The 14,743-nt window shown below is 44.3% G+C and overlaps 1 protein-coding gene across 1 annotated transcript in view; it reads right to left on the bottom strand.

The window, feature by feature from the left end:
- The window catches only part of Far2 (fatty acyl-CoA reductase 2), a 107,744-nt gene extending 94,395 nt beyond the window's left edge, over positions 1-13,349 (bottom strand). The window contains exon 1 of the mRNA XM_029534436.1: positions 13,243-13,349. The gene's annotated coding sequence lies outside the window, so the exon portion shown is untranslated. The remainder of the gene's footprint in view (positions 1-13,242) is intronic.
- Positions 13,350-14,743: the final 1,394 nt, after the last annotated feature.

Raw genomic sequence — 14,743 nt, 5'->3', positions numbered from 1 at the left:
CTTCCTTCCTTCCTTCCTTCCTTCCTTCCTTCCTTCCTTCCTTCCTTCCTTCCTTCCTTCCTTCCTTCATCCCTTGCTTCTCTTGACAATCACATTACAGCAGCAAAACTCTGACAACCTACAAGTAGGGGCTTGTCAAGTTCCAAGCTCCTCATTTTTAATCTACGAGTGTGATTATTTTCAAAACTTTTAGTCATAAATATGAACCCATATCTCTATTTGTGAGAGTTGGGTTATTAGAACTGAACATAGAATAAGTTTTCATAGAAACAGGAATTTACTTTAAAGCTAACTATGACTATGGCATCCAAATACATTTGGAGTGTCTTAATAACTGATGTATCTTTCATACTAGACCTCTCAAGGTAGATTTTTTTTTGAGTTGGAAATATCTCTCTTATGTAAAGTTGTGCTTCTGTAATGGCTATATCCTAATAGTAATGTCTGCCTGGTAATTCTACTTAAAACTTCATGGGTCTCGGTTTCTCTGTGTGTGATATAGAATTTCTAGGGCAAAACGGACAGTTTTTGTGACACAGCAACATATACTTGGTGAATGTTTTGTGAGCATCAGTGGCGAGTCTAGCCAGATGTCACTGATAGCCCCATTCCTCCCTGACTGTGAGTCGTGCCACCAGAGTGATAGTCTATGGTCACCTTGAGCTTGGAACCATAAGCTTGCGACTTAGGAGAAATAGCAACTAAGGTTTCCAATGTGAAACAGACAGAAAATTGACAATACTTGGTAAATTCATCCTTGTAGTAATATTTCTGTCTTTCATAAACTAGTACCAAGAAAGCAAAAAGAAGCCAAGACATGCTTCCTGCTCTGGAATGTGACGCATGGCTGCAGATGTGGACCCTGAGTGAGCAGCAGCTGCCAACAGCTTTGTAAGAAAATGCAGAGTACTGCTTTTTACCTCAGGAAAGCACACTTGAAATCTTTTCTGCTACTTTCCTATCAACCGTTAGGGCTCAGTTCCTGCCCACTTACACTTATCACAATAATCACACTTGGTGGTCAGGCAGCTAGAACATGCCTTCTCAACAGCCTCCATCTATACCTGTCTCCAATCCCTGGCTGAGCTTGGAGTCCTTTCCACCCTCCTCCCAATCCTCCCCCTTTTAGGGCTTCTTCTCAAGACCACTTATATATTACTGCTTCCTCTCCCTTCCCTGAGAGATGGCTGGGGAGTCTGCCAAGCAGCTTTGAACAGTTCGTGGTCAGTGTGGTACCAGCAACATACCACAAAGGATGTAGGAACAGGGCTCACTGATGCCCAGGGCTGGGAAGGGGCAGAGATGGAGGGAAAAGAAGAGGAAGAAGCAGCTGGCTTCATCAATCCAGAGATTCAGGTATCAGTGTCCCTTTGGAGGAAAACCCAAGACCTATCTAGATGGAAGTATTGGAAACCAGAAAATGGCTATGGGTATCTGCAATGAAGACAAACAGAACTATTCTTAATGGAGTAAGAGTCTCACCAAGGCTTTGCCTGTCTGAATTACAGTATGAGGAAGAAGGTGGTGACATGGGTAATTGCTGACTGTATTTCCTGAACTAGGTGGAACATGCTCCAAGCAAGTGGACTACCTAATCATGACAGAAATACTCCGATGGCATTGTATTACCAGTCCACACCAGTCCATACTTGTTCTACACTAGTCCACATCAGTTCATGTCAGTCTACACCTGTTCATTCCAGTTCACACCTGTTCACTCCAGTCAATACCTGTTCACTTCAGTTCATAGCAGTCCACACCTGTTCTATACCAGTCCACACCTGTTCACTCATAGATCCTGATGCACTGGCCCCTAGCTGGTTGGGGAAGACTTCAAAGAGCTCCACTATACAAATTCTCATAGACAGATGAGGACTCATTTTGTTTAGTTGCCAGCAATATAGAAGGCTGACTTCATACAACAGAGTTCCCTTTGTCCTCTCACTGGGCAGCTTCTAACTGCTCACTCTCTGCCATTCCAGAAGTTTTGTGACTTCCCCACAGGCATTATTCCTCTCCTTCCTTTCTCACTTTCCCCACCACTATCAGCAGATAATTACTTATAGATACAGGGGTTTGTGTGCCTATCTTTAAAGACAGACACAAAGGAGGAAGCTAGAGAATACAAGCTCTTAGTCTGTCAGGTTTGGAGAAAAAGAGAGCAGGGAAGAGTAGATGTGAGGACAACTTCAGCAAAAACCTGTGCTGGGTAAAGGGGATTCCTCTCAGTGGAGTTTCTGGTAAAGTCCTCCAATGGAATTTCCAATATTGCATTTCAGCTCAGCTTCCAGCACATCCTTTTGTTGGTTTGTAAATAGCCTCATGTATCTCAGGCTGGGCTCTAACTATGCATGTAGCCAGTGATGACTTTGAATTCCTGCCTCTATCTCAGCCACTACAGTAATTTCAGCACTAGAGATCAAAACCAGGACTTCATGCATGCTAGACAGGAGGATGAAGAGTAAGTAAGGATCTACCAGCATTCCTTATTTTTAAATTGATGACTAACATGGTTCAAAATGAGAAGATGTTCACCATGAATGCAGAGTTAAGTAACGTGTTCCTGTTGTCTGTGGTCACAAGATTTGAGTTGCAGTGTACATGCACACAGTAAATAGACAGGTTTTTGTTTTTTATAAAATAAAGGAATTGAACCAAATATAAGAATGGACCTCAAATGATATACAGTTTGAGGTGTGAATATTATTCTATAAGTTAAACTATATGCAGTGAGTGCTATGTGCTATAGGCAGGAGGTCATGGTACAGGGTAATAGGGGTTCAGAGAAGTTCAATTTGAAAAATAAAAGTTTCATCCTAAGAGAAACCAAGACCTAAATTTACCCAAAGCACAATCCTGTGATCTCAAAGATACCCAATAGCACTTGCATAGTCACTACCTCTGACAGAACTGAAACAAAATATTAGAAGAGAAAAAAGAAGTAGCATAATTCCATTAAGGAGAGAGTTTGACAAGTACAAGTTGCTGGTAAAATACCACCACCACCACCACCACTACTGAAAATGACAACAACAGCAACAGCAACATCAGCAACAACAGTAGCAGCAACAGCAGTGACAGCAGTAGCAGCAGCAGCAGCAACAACAACAATAACAACAGCAACAACAACAATAACAACAGCAACAACAACAATAACAACAGCAACAACAATAACACAATAATAACAGCAATAAGAACAGTAACAGCAACAACAACAGCAGCAGCAACAGCAACAACTGCAGTAGCAACAATAGCAGCATCAACAACAATAGCAACAGCAGCAACAATAACAGCATCAGCAATAATAACAGCAACAACAGCAACAGCAGCAATAACAGCACCAGCAACAATAGCAATAGCAGCAACAATAACAGCATCAGCAACAATAACAGCAACAACAGTAGCAACAACAGCAACAACAGCAGCAACAACAACAGCAACAGCAGCAACAGCAACAACGACAAAAGTAGCAACAACAGGTGCCCATTTCTGTTGAGGGAAATTAACACCTTCAAACCACTAGGTTTTCTTTACTATATTCTCATGAGTTGCTGGATTTAACTTTCCCTCAAGTGCATAAGTACTTTTAAGTATATTGAAGCCAGACACATAATTTAATGGTCTTCCTAATTTCCATGCATCCTGACCTCAATACGTCTGGGCATATGCTGACTTTTGTGGAGTGTGCCCTCTCATGAACAATGCATCATTAAGGAAGATGACCTAGAATTCAGGGCATTTCTACACTGGCTTTGTCTGGTTCTTTGGCTCTCAAGAGTATTTGTTTTGCCACCTACGGCTGTCCTGTTCTTCTCCAGTGAAGTTACTGGCCTAACAATGGCTCTACTGAGGATAAGTAGATATATTTTGCTTTTTCACAACAAATCCCCAGGAATTCCTTACCTGCTCTTCCTATCTTCAGGACTTTGCTGTACTGTGTTAGGCACCATCTCTGGAGAAGTCAGGGAAGTTAAAGTGTCATAAAAGCAAAACAGTGTCTTTCATGAGAGACAAGGACAGATGTTTAAATTGTAGTTAGGGGTTCTGGTTTAGTAAAGTGGTGACTGTAGGTAGTTGGCTAGGTTTCCAGTACCAAGCATGACTACCCTATTGATGAGCAGATCTTAAAACCAACTAGAGCGATAAGAGTTTCCACTAACATATATTATGTGTATTAATGTATATTGCATGGTCTTCTGGCACCATGAAAGCTAATCTTTAGGGAAAAAGCTTCTGGTCAGGTTCAGCTGAGATTGAGTCTCCTAGGAATATTAGAAGCTTATATTAATAAATTCTCATCAACATGACTCTCTAACCTGAGCTAAGCAATGAGGACATCCATAGATATGTTAATATAAATAGTGAAGGTCATAAGAACTCAAAATAACTACAGACAATTAAGGGATGCTGAGAATGGGAGAAATCCTCTACCCCAGGGAAGTTCATACTAACTGGTTATCCAATACCGAATGGTCACCCCTAAAAAGGTACATAAAAGTAACATTATATAAACGGAGCAATCTGGATTTATGCATTTAGAAGAGCGGAGGAGGGGAAGAGGAAGAGGAGTGGGAGGGGAGAGGGAGTGAGGGACAGGGAGGAGGAGAGGGAGAGAGAGGGAGAGGGAGAGGGAGAATGAGAATATGTAATGACAGTTAATGAAAAAAGAGGTGGTAAATTTGAAAAAGAATAAGAAATGACATATGGGAGGGTTTGGAGGGAAGAAATGATATAATCTCAGAGTTATTATATCTATTTAATCAGTATATCTAATACAATTTATATAAAATGTATATAAAACATAATCTCAAAAATTAAAATTAAAAGAATAATATAATAAAACTTGTTTCTGAAAAAAGCAAAAAACCAAACCAAAACAAAACAAAAACCCCAAAACCCCTAAAACGCTTTAAATCCAAAAGCCATAAGGGGCACATTGTATCAACTGTGGCTTGAAAACAGTTTTGCTTTACTCAGAGGTTAAGGGTGAAAGATCTAATAAGACCTTTCATAAACTGAAACTTTACTGCTATAAAGCACCGTGACTCTCCATGTCTGACAATTACGGCAAGGCTAGTTTGCTCATTACTTACTCCGTTACACTGTTGACTACATAAAGATGTATGTTACCCTCTTTGCTCTGGTTCAGGTGCAGAATTATAACTCTCCTGGCAGGGAGCGGATGTCCTCAACAGACACTGGTGCCCCTCCCTTTGGCTATCAGACTATTGGAACAATAGTCTCTAAGAAATTGGAATTTCCCTAGGAATCACATGCTGGGTGAAGGAAAAGGCTGGAGTTGGTGCCAGCCAGAAGAGGAACTTGCCTCCCAAGAAAAGACTTCACAAGGTTCCTACAACTTGTCAGACCATCACCTTACAGGAGAAACTGAAGCTGGGACAATGAGGACGGGTGGGACCAATCCTTGTTGTGGCCCTCTTAGCTATACTTCCTGTCTTCTGTTTTAAACCTAAACTTCAAGCCAAGGACTTGGAGACACTTCTTGACTCCTCTTGTTTCTCTTCCCAACTCAGCCACCTTGAACAGATCTCATTTCTCCATTTTTGCACTACTGCCTCTTTTGTGGACATATTGAAGGTGGGTGGCCAAGCCTCACTTGTTAGATCCACAAGGGCCTGTGCTCTCTAACCCTCTCAATTCAGGAACAGACTGAAGTGGGACAAGGATGGAGGAAAGACCTCATTTGAAACTGACTTCCAGTTTAAAGCCCTGTCTCTCCTCATGGGTAGAGTGTCGAAAAGGGTGCGGAAAGACAGCCTGGTTTCCTGGTGAATGCATACCACAAAGTGTGCTGACTAGGCAGCTACCGGCTGGCTAAGCGTGGTGCTTTGGAACTTTACTTTATGATCCTACATGCTATGATGTGACCTTGGCCCTCCAAATTCCTTGCCCAAGTCATGCTGGCTACCTTGTAAACCTTACACCCACTCCATCATGTAGAGTGGGAACAAAGAATCATTTCTTTGTCATCTCCAAATTACTACTCTTGACATGGAAAAGTGTCTGTTAATAAGAAGAGATTTTACCCATTGCTGAGATAAAAGTCTAGAAAGGTTACTCCTGGTTAATCTATGCTCAGAGGAAGGACTTCAGCAGTGATGTCAGGATTGGCTTCCTCCAGCACCTGAGGTTGTAGTTATATTTATTCAATGTCGTCCTGTCCCCACAGTGGGGTGGGGAGTGACATCTAACCTGGGCCCTCATACATGCTAGGCAAGTGTTCTGCCACTGAGTAGAGTGGCATCCCTAGCCTGTATCACATTTGTCATGGGTGAATTTAAGTGTTTGAGTAGCTTAAAAGCTGTCTCCTTAGGTTGATGGGTTCTTCACAAGGCTTTCCATTATTAATTACACTGGTCATCCATAGAGAATGGCTGGCTGAGGAGCCAAATTAGGAAGTCAAGTTACCTACCTGACTTCTACCCCTTAATGCACAGAAACAAATGGATACAAAGTGACTGGTAGTAAAATCACCTCATCAGCCAGTGTAGGAGTGGGGGTGGGGGGTGGGACGGTGGGGAGGGGGGTGCTGGGGGAAAATCTCCCAGGCTTTGTCAGTCTCATTCATTATCTGGAACACTAGAGTAACTATGAATAGTATGAGGTTAGGGCCTGCTAGTTTCTGCTAAAACTTTATTTATGAATGCTAATATCTAAATTCCATGTAATTTAGCTATGCCACAGAATAATGTTCTTGATATTTTTAACTTCCGAAAAAATACAAAAACCATTTCTAGTTTGAAAGATATATAAAGTCAGAAGCCAAATTTGACCCCAGACCATTGGTGGCCAGTACTTGGGATTAAGTTCCGAGCAGACGAAACCAGAGGATCTAATTCTGCATGGGCCTCTTTGAAGAACTGTCACCATTGCAAGGTTCTGCAGCCACAGACTGCACTTCTGCCTGTAGCCACTGTCAGTATATCACTAACAACAGGAAGAGGGTGTGTAACACTCAAAAACCATTACTGCCTAAATGCCCACACCATGTCAGTCTGGTAGGTTTGAAGTCTTAGGTGACGCCCAGAAGATGAAAACATGAATGAGAGAAACTGAAGGCTCTGCCTGGGAACTCTTCACCACTCCTAAGACCCTCACCTACAAATGCCAACAGGCTCAGCAAGGCCGGGCAGAGCCTCAGCAGGAAAGCAGATACTGAAAACAAACAAGAAGATGATTTCCTTCTAACCAGACTGCAGGTCCTGCTCATCCATGTGGAAGCATATTCACATCCACTTGGCCGAGCAGACGCAGTGCCTCTGCTTTGCCCAAAGCATTGAAGAGTGGAGAGCAGCTAACAGTTAACAGAGAGCAATGGATGTTAAAGGCTAAATATGTGAATATAGGACAGTGCTTCCCACAGGAGTCCCAACACAGTGACTTATCAAATGCTGACTCTGTTACATGTTCCACCAGAGACATTTGAAGGTCATAGGTTTAGGAAATGTCACAGGAGACGTGTTTCATCTTTGATGATTCTCAGTCTTCATTAGTATTTTGTGGGCTCTGAGGATTCCTGTAGTAAAACTGCTTAACTGGGTCAAGTTAAGCATTTTCAGAGTTATATGATCATCAAAGCTTGTTTTTGTTCTTTTCCTTCACTTAACTGCTAATATCCTGAGAAACGTGTCCCACAAATGCCAGTCTGGGGAGCACAGCTGCTGAGAGGAAGGCGTAGAGGAGGGTTCTGAGAGAGGGAGTGAGCTGCATTTTAGAACAAACCCCTTGATGAGGCTCAGTCCTGTCTTCCCTAGTTTTTGCCATTTTAGGAAATTATACCGAATCCCATCTAAGCTCAAGCGAGAAAAATAGAAGCTGTATCTGTCATGGTGATAACCTTAAAAAAATTATACAATGCAAGTGTGGATTTAAAAATAATTTAAACAGCAGATGAGCCTGAAACGTAAACTTTTCCTCTTTCCTTTCTTTAACTGCTCAGCCAGCATCCCTTCGGTTTTGCTTTGTTTTTCTGTTCTTATTATGGGTTCTGTAAATGAAGTGGCAGCGAACCCACTGCTGTGGGTTTAAGCCATCAACATGGATGGAGAGAAGACTCAATGGAGGGGCAAGGACCGCTCTTGCAGAGTTTGGGCCTCAGCACCCATACAGGGCGTCTTAACCACCTCTAATCCCAGCTCCAGGGCATCTGATGCTGGGCTTCTACTGACACTCCAATCTACCCCTAACGCTCACACACGTAATAATGAAACACACAAGTCAAAGTCTTTAAAAAACTTAGCACTATCTGCAGAAGCATTGATCTCAAGCTTCTTCCAGCTGTCTCCCTCCCTATGAATCCATCACCCTGGACCCAACTGGATTGCAAATGGTCCTCCAGGCTCAGCAAGTCCTTGCTGTCACTGGATTGCAAATGGTCCTCCAGGCTCAGCAAGTCCTTGCCGTCTCTGCCTTTTCTGGACAGCATTCTGCCCTGAATTCTCTCTGACGCCAGTCCCTCATTCCTCCACTCCCTTCTCCCTATTGGCTTTGTGTAGATTTACTTTCTTAAAATGTAGGTCAGCAGAGCTTCTGGATGAAAACCCTTCAATGATCTCCACTAAAGCAGACCCAATGCCTGAGGAAGTTCTGTGGAAGAAAGGAAAAGTCTCACACCAGAGAGAAGGGAGACGTGCCTAAGTTCCTCCTTAGTGGGCACAAGAGTTACAAAGGTCAGCCTGGTAAGGGACAAGCTGGGTCACTTCCACAATTATCCAATTAAAGCAAGCTTTATTTAGTACTGGTCAGGAAGATGAACACTGCCCAGGACTATCCCTGGAATTCGCAGAAAATGGCCCTGATTTGAATTGATTGACAGCTCTTAGATATTTAAAAGGTAACTCAGTCAAGATTTTAAGTGCATGGATTTTCAAAATTAAATGATTCAAAGAAGATAGCAACACGACTAAAGAAAATATTATCCAGTGACTCGCTGTTCAGTCACTGCTCGGCGTGAGGATGAGCTAGACCCAAGCACTGGCTCAGCTTAGCAAGCGTCTTCCAAGAAGTTGTCCGTGGCATTTGGTTCACAATTCCAGGCGTGTACGTGTAACATTTAATTAATAGTTAAAACATCAAACTCCATTACTTAGCCATTTTTCATTTGATTCTTCTTATTACCAAGATATAAGGGGTCTGTAGGTTGCACAACCCCTTAAAGGAGTTGATCAATACTCCTAAAGCTACTTCTAAATCCTGTAGTAAATAGGATCCGTTCATACCGACACTGTTAGTGTGAAACTGTTTGAGGCGGTGCTCCCACCTGGAACTCTTATCTCACTCCATTCTCAGTCTAGACTGGTTGACCTAGATCTTCTTGTGTAGCAGAGGATAGCCTTACCCGCCGTATCCTGCTGCCTCCACCTCCTGAGTGCTGTTACTCGTATGTTCTACCACGCATGGTTTAATTATCTCTCCTTTGCCCAAAGATAATACAGATACCTTTCAGATAAATTGTCATGCTCATGCTAGTAAAGAAATGGAGATAAAGAAAAGCTTAACGATGTTCAAAGGAACCTAAGGAAGCAGCTTAAAAAAAGTCTGGAGGACTACCCCACCCGGGGATCCATCCCATCATCAGCCACCAAACCCAGACACTATTGCACTTGCCAGCAAGATTCTGCTGAAGGGACCCTGATATAGCGGCCTCTTGTGAGGCTATGCCAGTGCCTGGCAAACACAGAAGTGGATGCTCACAGTCAGCTATTGGATGGAACACAGGGCCCCCAGTGGAGGAGCTAGAGAAAGTACCCAAGGAGCTGAAGGGGGCTGCAACCCTGTAGGTGCAACAACAATATGAACTAACCAGTAACCCCAGAGCTCATGTCTCTAGCTGCATATGTAGCAGAAGATGGCCTAATCGGCCATCATTGGGAGGAGAGGCCCCTTGGTCTTGCAAACTTTATATGACCCAGCACAGGGAAATGCCAGGGCCAAGAAGTGGGAGTGGGTGGGTAGGGGAGCAGGGGCGGGGGGGGGGTAATAGGGAACTTTCGGGATAGCATTTGAAATGTAAATAAAGAAAATATCTAATAAAAAAAAAAGTCTGGAGGAGAAAGCCCACTTCTACAATTATCCAATTAAAGCAAGCTTTATTTAGTACTGGCTAGGAAGGTGAACACTGCCCAGGTCCGTACCTGGGATTCTCAGAAAATGACTCTGACTTTAGATCAGCCAGGTGCTCATAAAGGCAAACACCACAAGGGTATGGTACTTTCTGCTTTCTTCCAGTCAGGGGTAAGCACACATTCTGATGTACCTCCTGACTGTGCATCTCCATGTGATAAAGCACATCCTGAATGGTTGAGGCAATCCACCTTGTTTTTTGACGTGAAAACATATGACTTGCTCTCTCACAAGAATCACAGGCCCCCAGTATTCCAGGAAGTTACCTGTGCTTGGGCAAGTGACAGGTTAACTTACAGGGGACTCACTTGAATTAGGGCTGTCGATTTGGGGTTGGGGGATAATAAGAACCCAGCGTGAAATGATGATGTGAAGCCTCTTATTAAGATCATAGTAATGGTTCCAAGGTTAACTCTTCATGTTTTATGTTGTTCATAGACATTTAGAAATTTATTTGAAATTCTAGATGTGGAGCTCAGCTCAATTTTTGAGTCTGAATTTCACAAAGCTGGACCCATGAAGACTTGCTGAAGTCATGGAATGCAGATGTTTGCATATCAGAAAGCTGTGACCTTCTGAAAGTGTATTTCATATTCTATCCCTTTTAATCAGATACTTAGAATGGTCTGTGGACAACACAAACATGACATATGCGTGCTCACCACTAGTAAATGTCCCCACAGAGCCCCAGTGTCAGATCATGCTGGTGGGAGCAAGTAGGCTGGTGGTCTCTGGTCTGGTCCTCTTGCAATGATGCTTGTCAACTCTTTTGGGCCTGGGGATGCAGCTCAGCTGGGAGAAAGCTCGTCTAGTACACAGAAGCCCTGGATTCACCCTCAGCACTGCAGAAACTGGGCATGGTGGTGCATGCCTTTAATGTCAACACTCCAGAAGTAGAAGCAAGAAGGCAAATTATATTATGTAATATGTATTATATATTCAAGGTAATTTAAGCTACATAGCAAGTTCAAGATCAGCCTGGGCTACATGATATCCTGTCAAAAAATGAATGAATGGATTGAAACATGAATTCTTAAGGCTGACTAAATGCTGCTTTTCTTTTCTTTTCTTTTTTTTTTTTTAAAAAAACTTCATTTTTATTTATTTAAATTTCTTTATGTTATGAGTATGTTGCTTGCATGCATGCATATATGCTGGCAATTGTGCCAGGTGCCCAAACAGGCCAGAAGAGGGCAGACCCTAAAACTGGAGTTATGGATGGTTGTAAGCCACCACATAAGTGCTAGGAATTGAAAACTCAGGTCCTGTGCCAGAGCAGTATGGTGGTTTGAATAAGAACAGCTCCCACAGACTCATATTTGAATGTTTAGGGAGTAGGATTGGGAGGTATGGCTGTGGAGGAAGTGTGTCCCTGAGGGTGAGCTTTGGGTTTCAAGTGCTCAAGCCAGTTCCAGTATCACTTTCCCTTCCTAAGTCCAGATTTAGAACTCTCAGCTCCTTCACCAGCACTGTGTCTACCTGCACATGGCCATGTTTTCTGCCATGACCATAATGGACTGAACCTCTGAGCCTGAAAGCCAGCCCCAATTAAATGCTTTCCTTTATAAGAGTCGCTGTGGTCATGTGTCTCTTCATAGCAGTAGTAACCCTAACTCAGACAAGCAGCAAAGGCTTGTAACCCCTGAACCATCTCTGCAGTCCCCATGATGTCTATGGTCTTGAGGAACCGTAGTGATGCACACACAGACAAGCTGCCCGACCCCTCAGCCCCTCTGAGGCAGCCCCTTTTCAGAAGCTGGATCACATTTTGTTTCCTTGGGGGAGTTCACCATCACTTATCGTCCCCTGGTGGTGTGGATGCTGACCTGTGACCTGCTTCTCTCTGACAGACAATGGCAGCCTAATATTACCATTTGGAGTGATGGGAGTGGAAGATGCCCTTAGAATAAGGGAAATAAAGAGTAAAGGCACAGGCCTTTAGAAACACTATGAACGAAATCACTGTCCCTGAAGTTTGGTCAGGAGAAACCTCTTGGTTATCTCTAGACACTGCCAAAGCCCAAGATGTGAATTTTGCTGAAATGAGTACCTGTGCAGTTTGTAAGCCACCTTAAATTTTATTTAATCTCTTTGCCCTATTTTATGACTTAGAGTAACTATGGCCTCAAGAAAAATCTCTAGGTCACGTAGATGGAGAAGCAGAGAGACAAACTGTGGAGCTACAGGCTGAGTCTTACACTTCCATTTGCAATGCCAAACTCTGGCCTCAAACAAGCAGAAACACACAACCCTACTGAGTTTCCTGCTCACTTGGTTCCTTGCTCACAAACGATGGAGCACGACCCAAAAGGTAGCCAGAGTCTTGCAGATACAGAGATAATAATCACGATAGCTCAACAGTAGGTACGTAATGTATGGAAGACAAAAAATTGTTCATTATCTTACCCCAAAAGGAGACAGGAAGGAGACTGGGGACAGGAGCCCCCGACAGGGGGAAGGCATTCTTAGTTTGGGCATGAATTGTACTGACTGCAATCTCACCCCCCAGGGGTGTGTGAACAGCCTTCCTTAAGCCACCTGTCCTAGCTGGAGGCCCTGGCACCTACCCCCTTGTTCTCTCCATGGTGCCCAAGTCACTGGAGGAAGTCAGAAACTTCTGACCAGGGACAGACCTATTTGCCTACGGAAGCCTACTTCACCCTGGGGTTTATGACCCTGAAAAATCTCTAAGTGAGGGTCTGGATGCTCACAGCCTGAGGTGGGCTAGTGGGTAAGGGAGGACATGAAAGGGGAGCTTTGTACATGTGGCCTGGAAATATATGCTCTCTAGGAGTAGCTCCTGAACTAGGAAGGCTTGGGTGGGACCAATCAGATACCTCTGTCCCTTGGTCCCCAGTTACTAATGAGAGGTCCCCATGTTCACCTTGCTCAGCCCTTCCCGTTTTCAAACGGCTGTGCATCTCTCCTAGCAGACTCAGAGATACCTAGAGCCTACAGGACTCTGGAGGACTGTGAGTGGCCAGGGACGCGGCAGGGCCACCGCTTCTCTCCTAGCGCCTGCCTGCTTTGCAGCCACAGTCCGCAGGTCCCCCTAGCCTAACCTTCTGGCCTCCCCGCCCGCTCTCTTCGTCCTGGTACCTGCTGCTTCAGTGCGGGTGATTTGCCGGCTGGTGATCACGGTCCTCCCGGAGATGAAGGAGGCTCTCGAGCTTTTCTGAACCGCGCCTCTGCTCTCCCAGCTCCCAAACGTGACTCTCTATATATCCGGCTCTGAGACTGGGTGTGGGGCGGGAGGAGCGCACCCTCCCTCCGACCTTCCTGGTCGCTGCTGGGCGCCCAGCCGAGGCCTCTGCCAGGGCGGGAGGAGTGCAGGGGCCTCGGGCGTACAGGCCCCGAGGATGGCATCGCCTGGGCTTCGGGTGTGCTCCCCCTTGGTGTGCATTGTTGGGTGAGGGGAAAGTTAGCTGGGATGGCGCCCTGTCTGGAAAAGCAAAGGAAGGAGGGAGGGGAAGAGAGAGAAAGAGTCTGATTTGATTCACTGCAGGAGCGATCACTTCCTATTGCACTAGCAAAATACACTCCAGATCCCATTTATCCATCTCTTCCGCACCACACGCCAGGTGGACAGAGGCTGCAGAGGAGCTCTGCAGGGATGCGCCAGCTCAAGGGCTTTTAAACAGTCAAGGGGTGGCAGGTGTGTGTGTGGGGGGGATGGGAGGGGGCAGGCAACAGGGAGCTTTGAGGTTTGGAGAGCAGAAACCTGATTCTTGCTATCTGATGCTCAGGGACCTTGGATGCTAGGTGGTGGGAGAAACAGGCAGAGGCACTCTCTGGGACTTCCCAGAAAACGCTTTCTTTTTTCTCCTGGTAGCTTTAACAATTTTATTTTATTTATATTTAGTTGTTGGTAAATTTTAGACAGAAACCCCGCAGCTGCCCAGGAAGTCATAGAATGACGGACAGGCAGGAGAGCAGAATTTGCCCCAACCAGAGAGGAAACCTGGCCAACGCCCACCTCAGTTCTCTGCACAATGTGGAAGATAGTCTTCCAAATTTATAGTCAGTTAAGGAAAATGGGAAGGAATACGGCCCCCAAATTATTCTGATTCTCATTATGACAGGTGACATGCACGCAAAAACACCAACTTTGAATCATGAAAAGCAAAATTAAGGAACTTCATCCATTAAAAAATTTCACACTTCTCTTGAATTTGCTGATTCTGGACCCTGTTTAATTATGTATGTTAAGGGAAGTGTAAACCAGAGATAGTTTTGCATAGGTAGCTATGTAAAAGCAAGAGAAGTGAACAGGACCTGACAAACATGCAGTTAAACACACACACACACACACACACACACACACACGCACACGCGCACACACGCACACATGCACACGCACACTCCTCTTAAGAAAATATCTGAATGTGTCCTCAGACCCAAATTCTGTGAGTATACTTGAAATGATCCAGGAAAATGATGGTAACAAGATATGGAAATCTTTCACTTGCAACCCCAGATCTTCAGTATGCTAGGCCAGGAGGGTGGCAAGTTCAAGGCCTCCCTGGGCTACCTGGAAAATTCAAGGGCAGCTTGGTTAAAAATGTGAAAATCCCATCTCAAAAATTAAAAATAGGGCTGA

This window comes from Mus pahari, chromosome 2 (assembly GCF_900095145.1).
Source record: "Mus pahari chromosome 2, PAHARI_EIJ_v1.1, whole genome shotgun sequence".
Classification (NCBI taxonomy): Eukaryota; Metazoa; Chordata; class Mammalia; order Rodentia; family Muridae; genus Mus; species Mus pahari.
The sequence above is the reverse complement of the archived record's forward strand: the minus strand, read 5'-3'. Positions and strand labels throughout refer to the sequence as shown.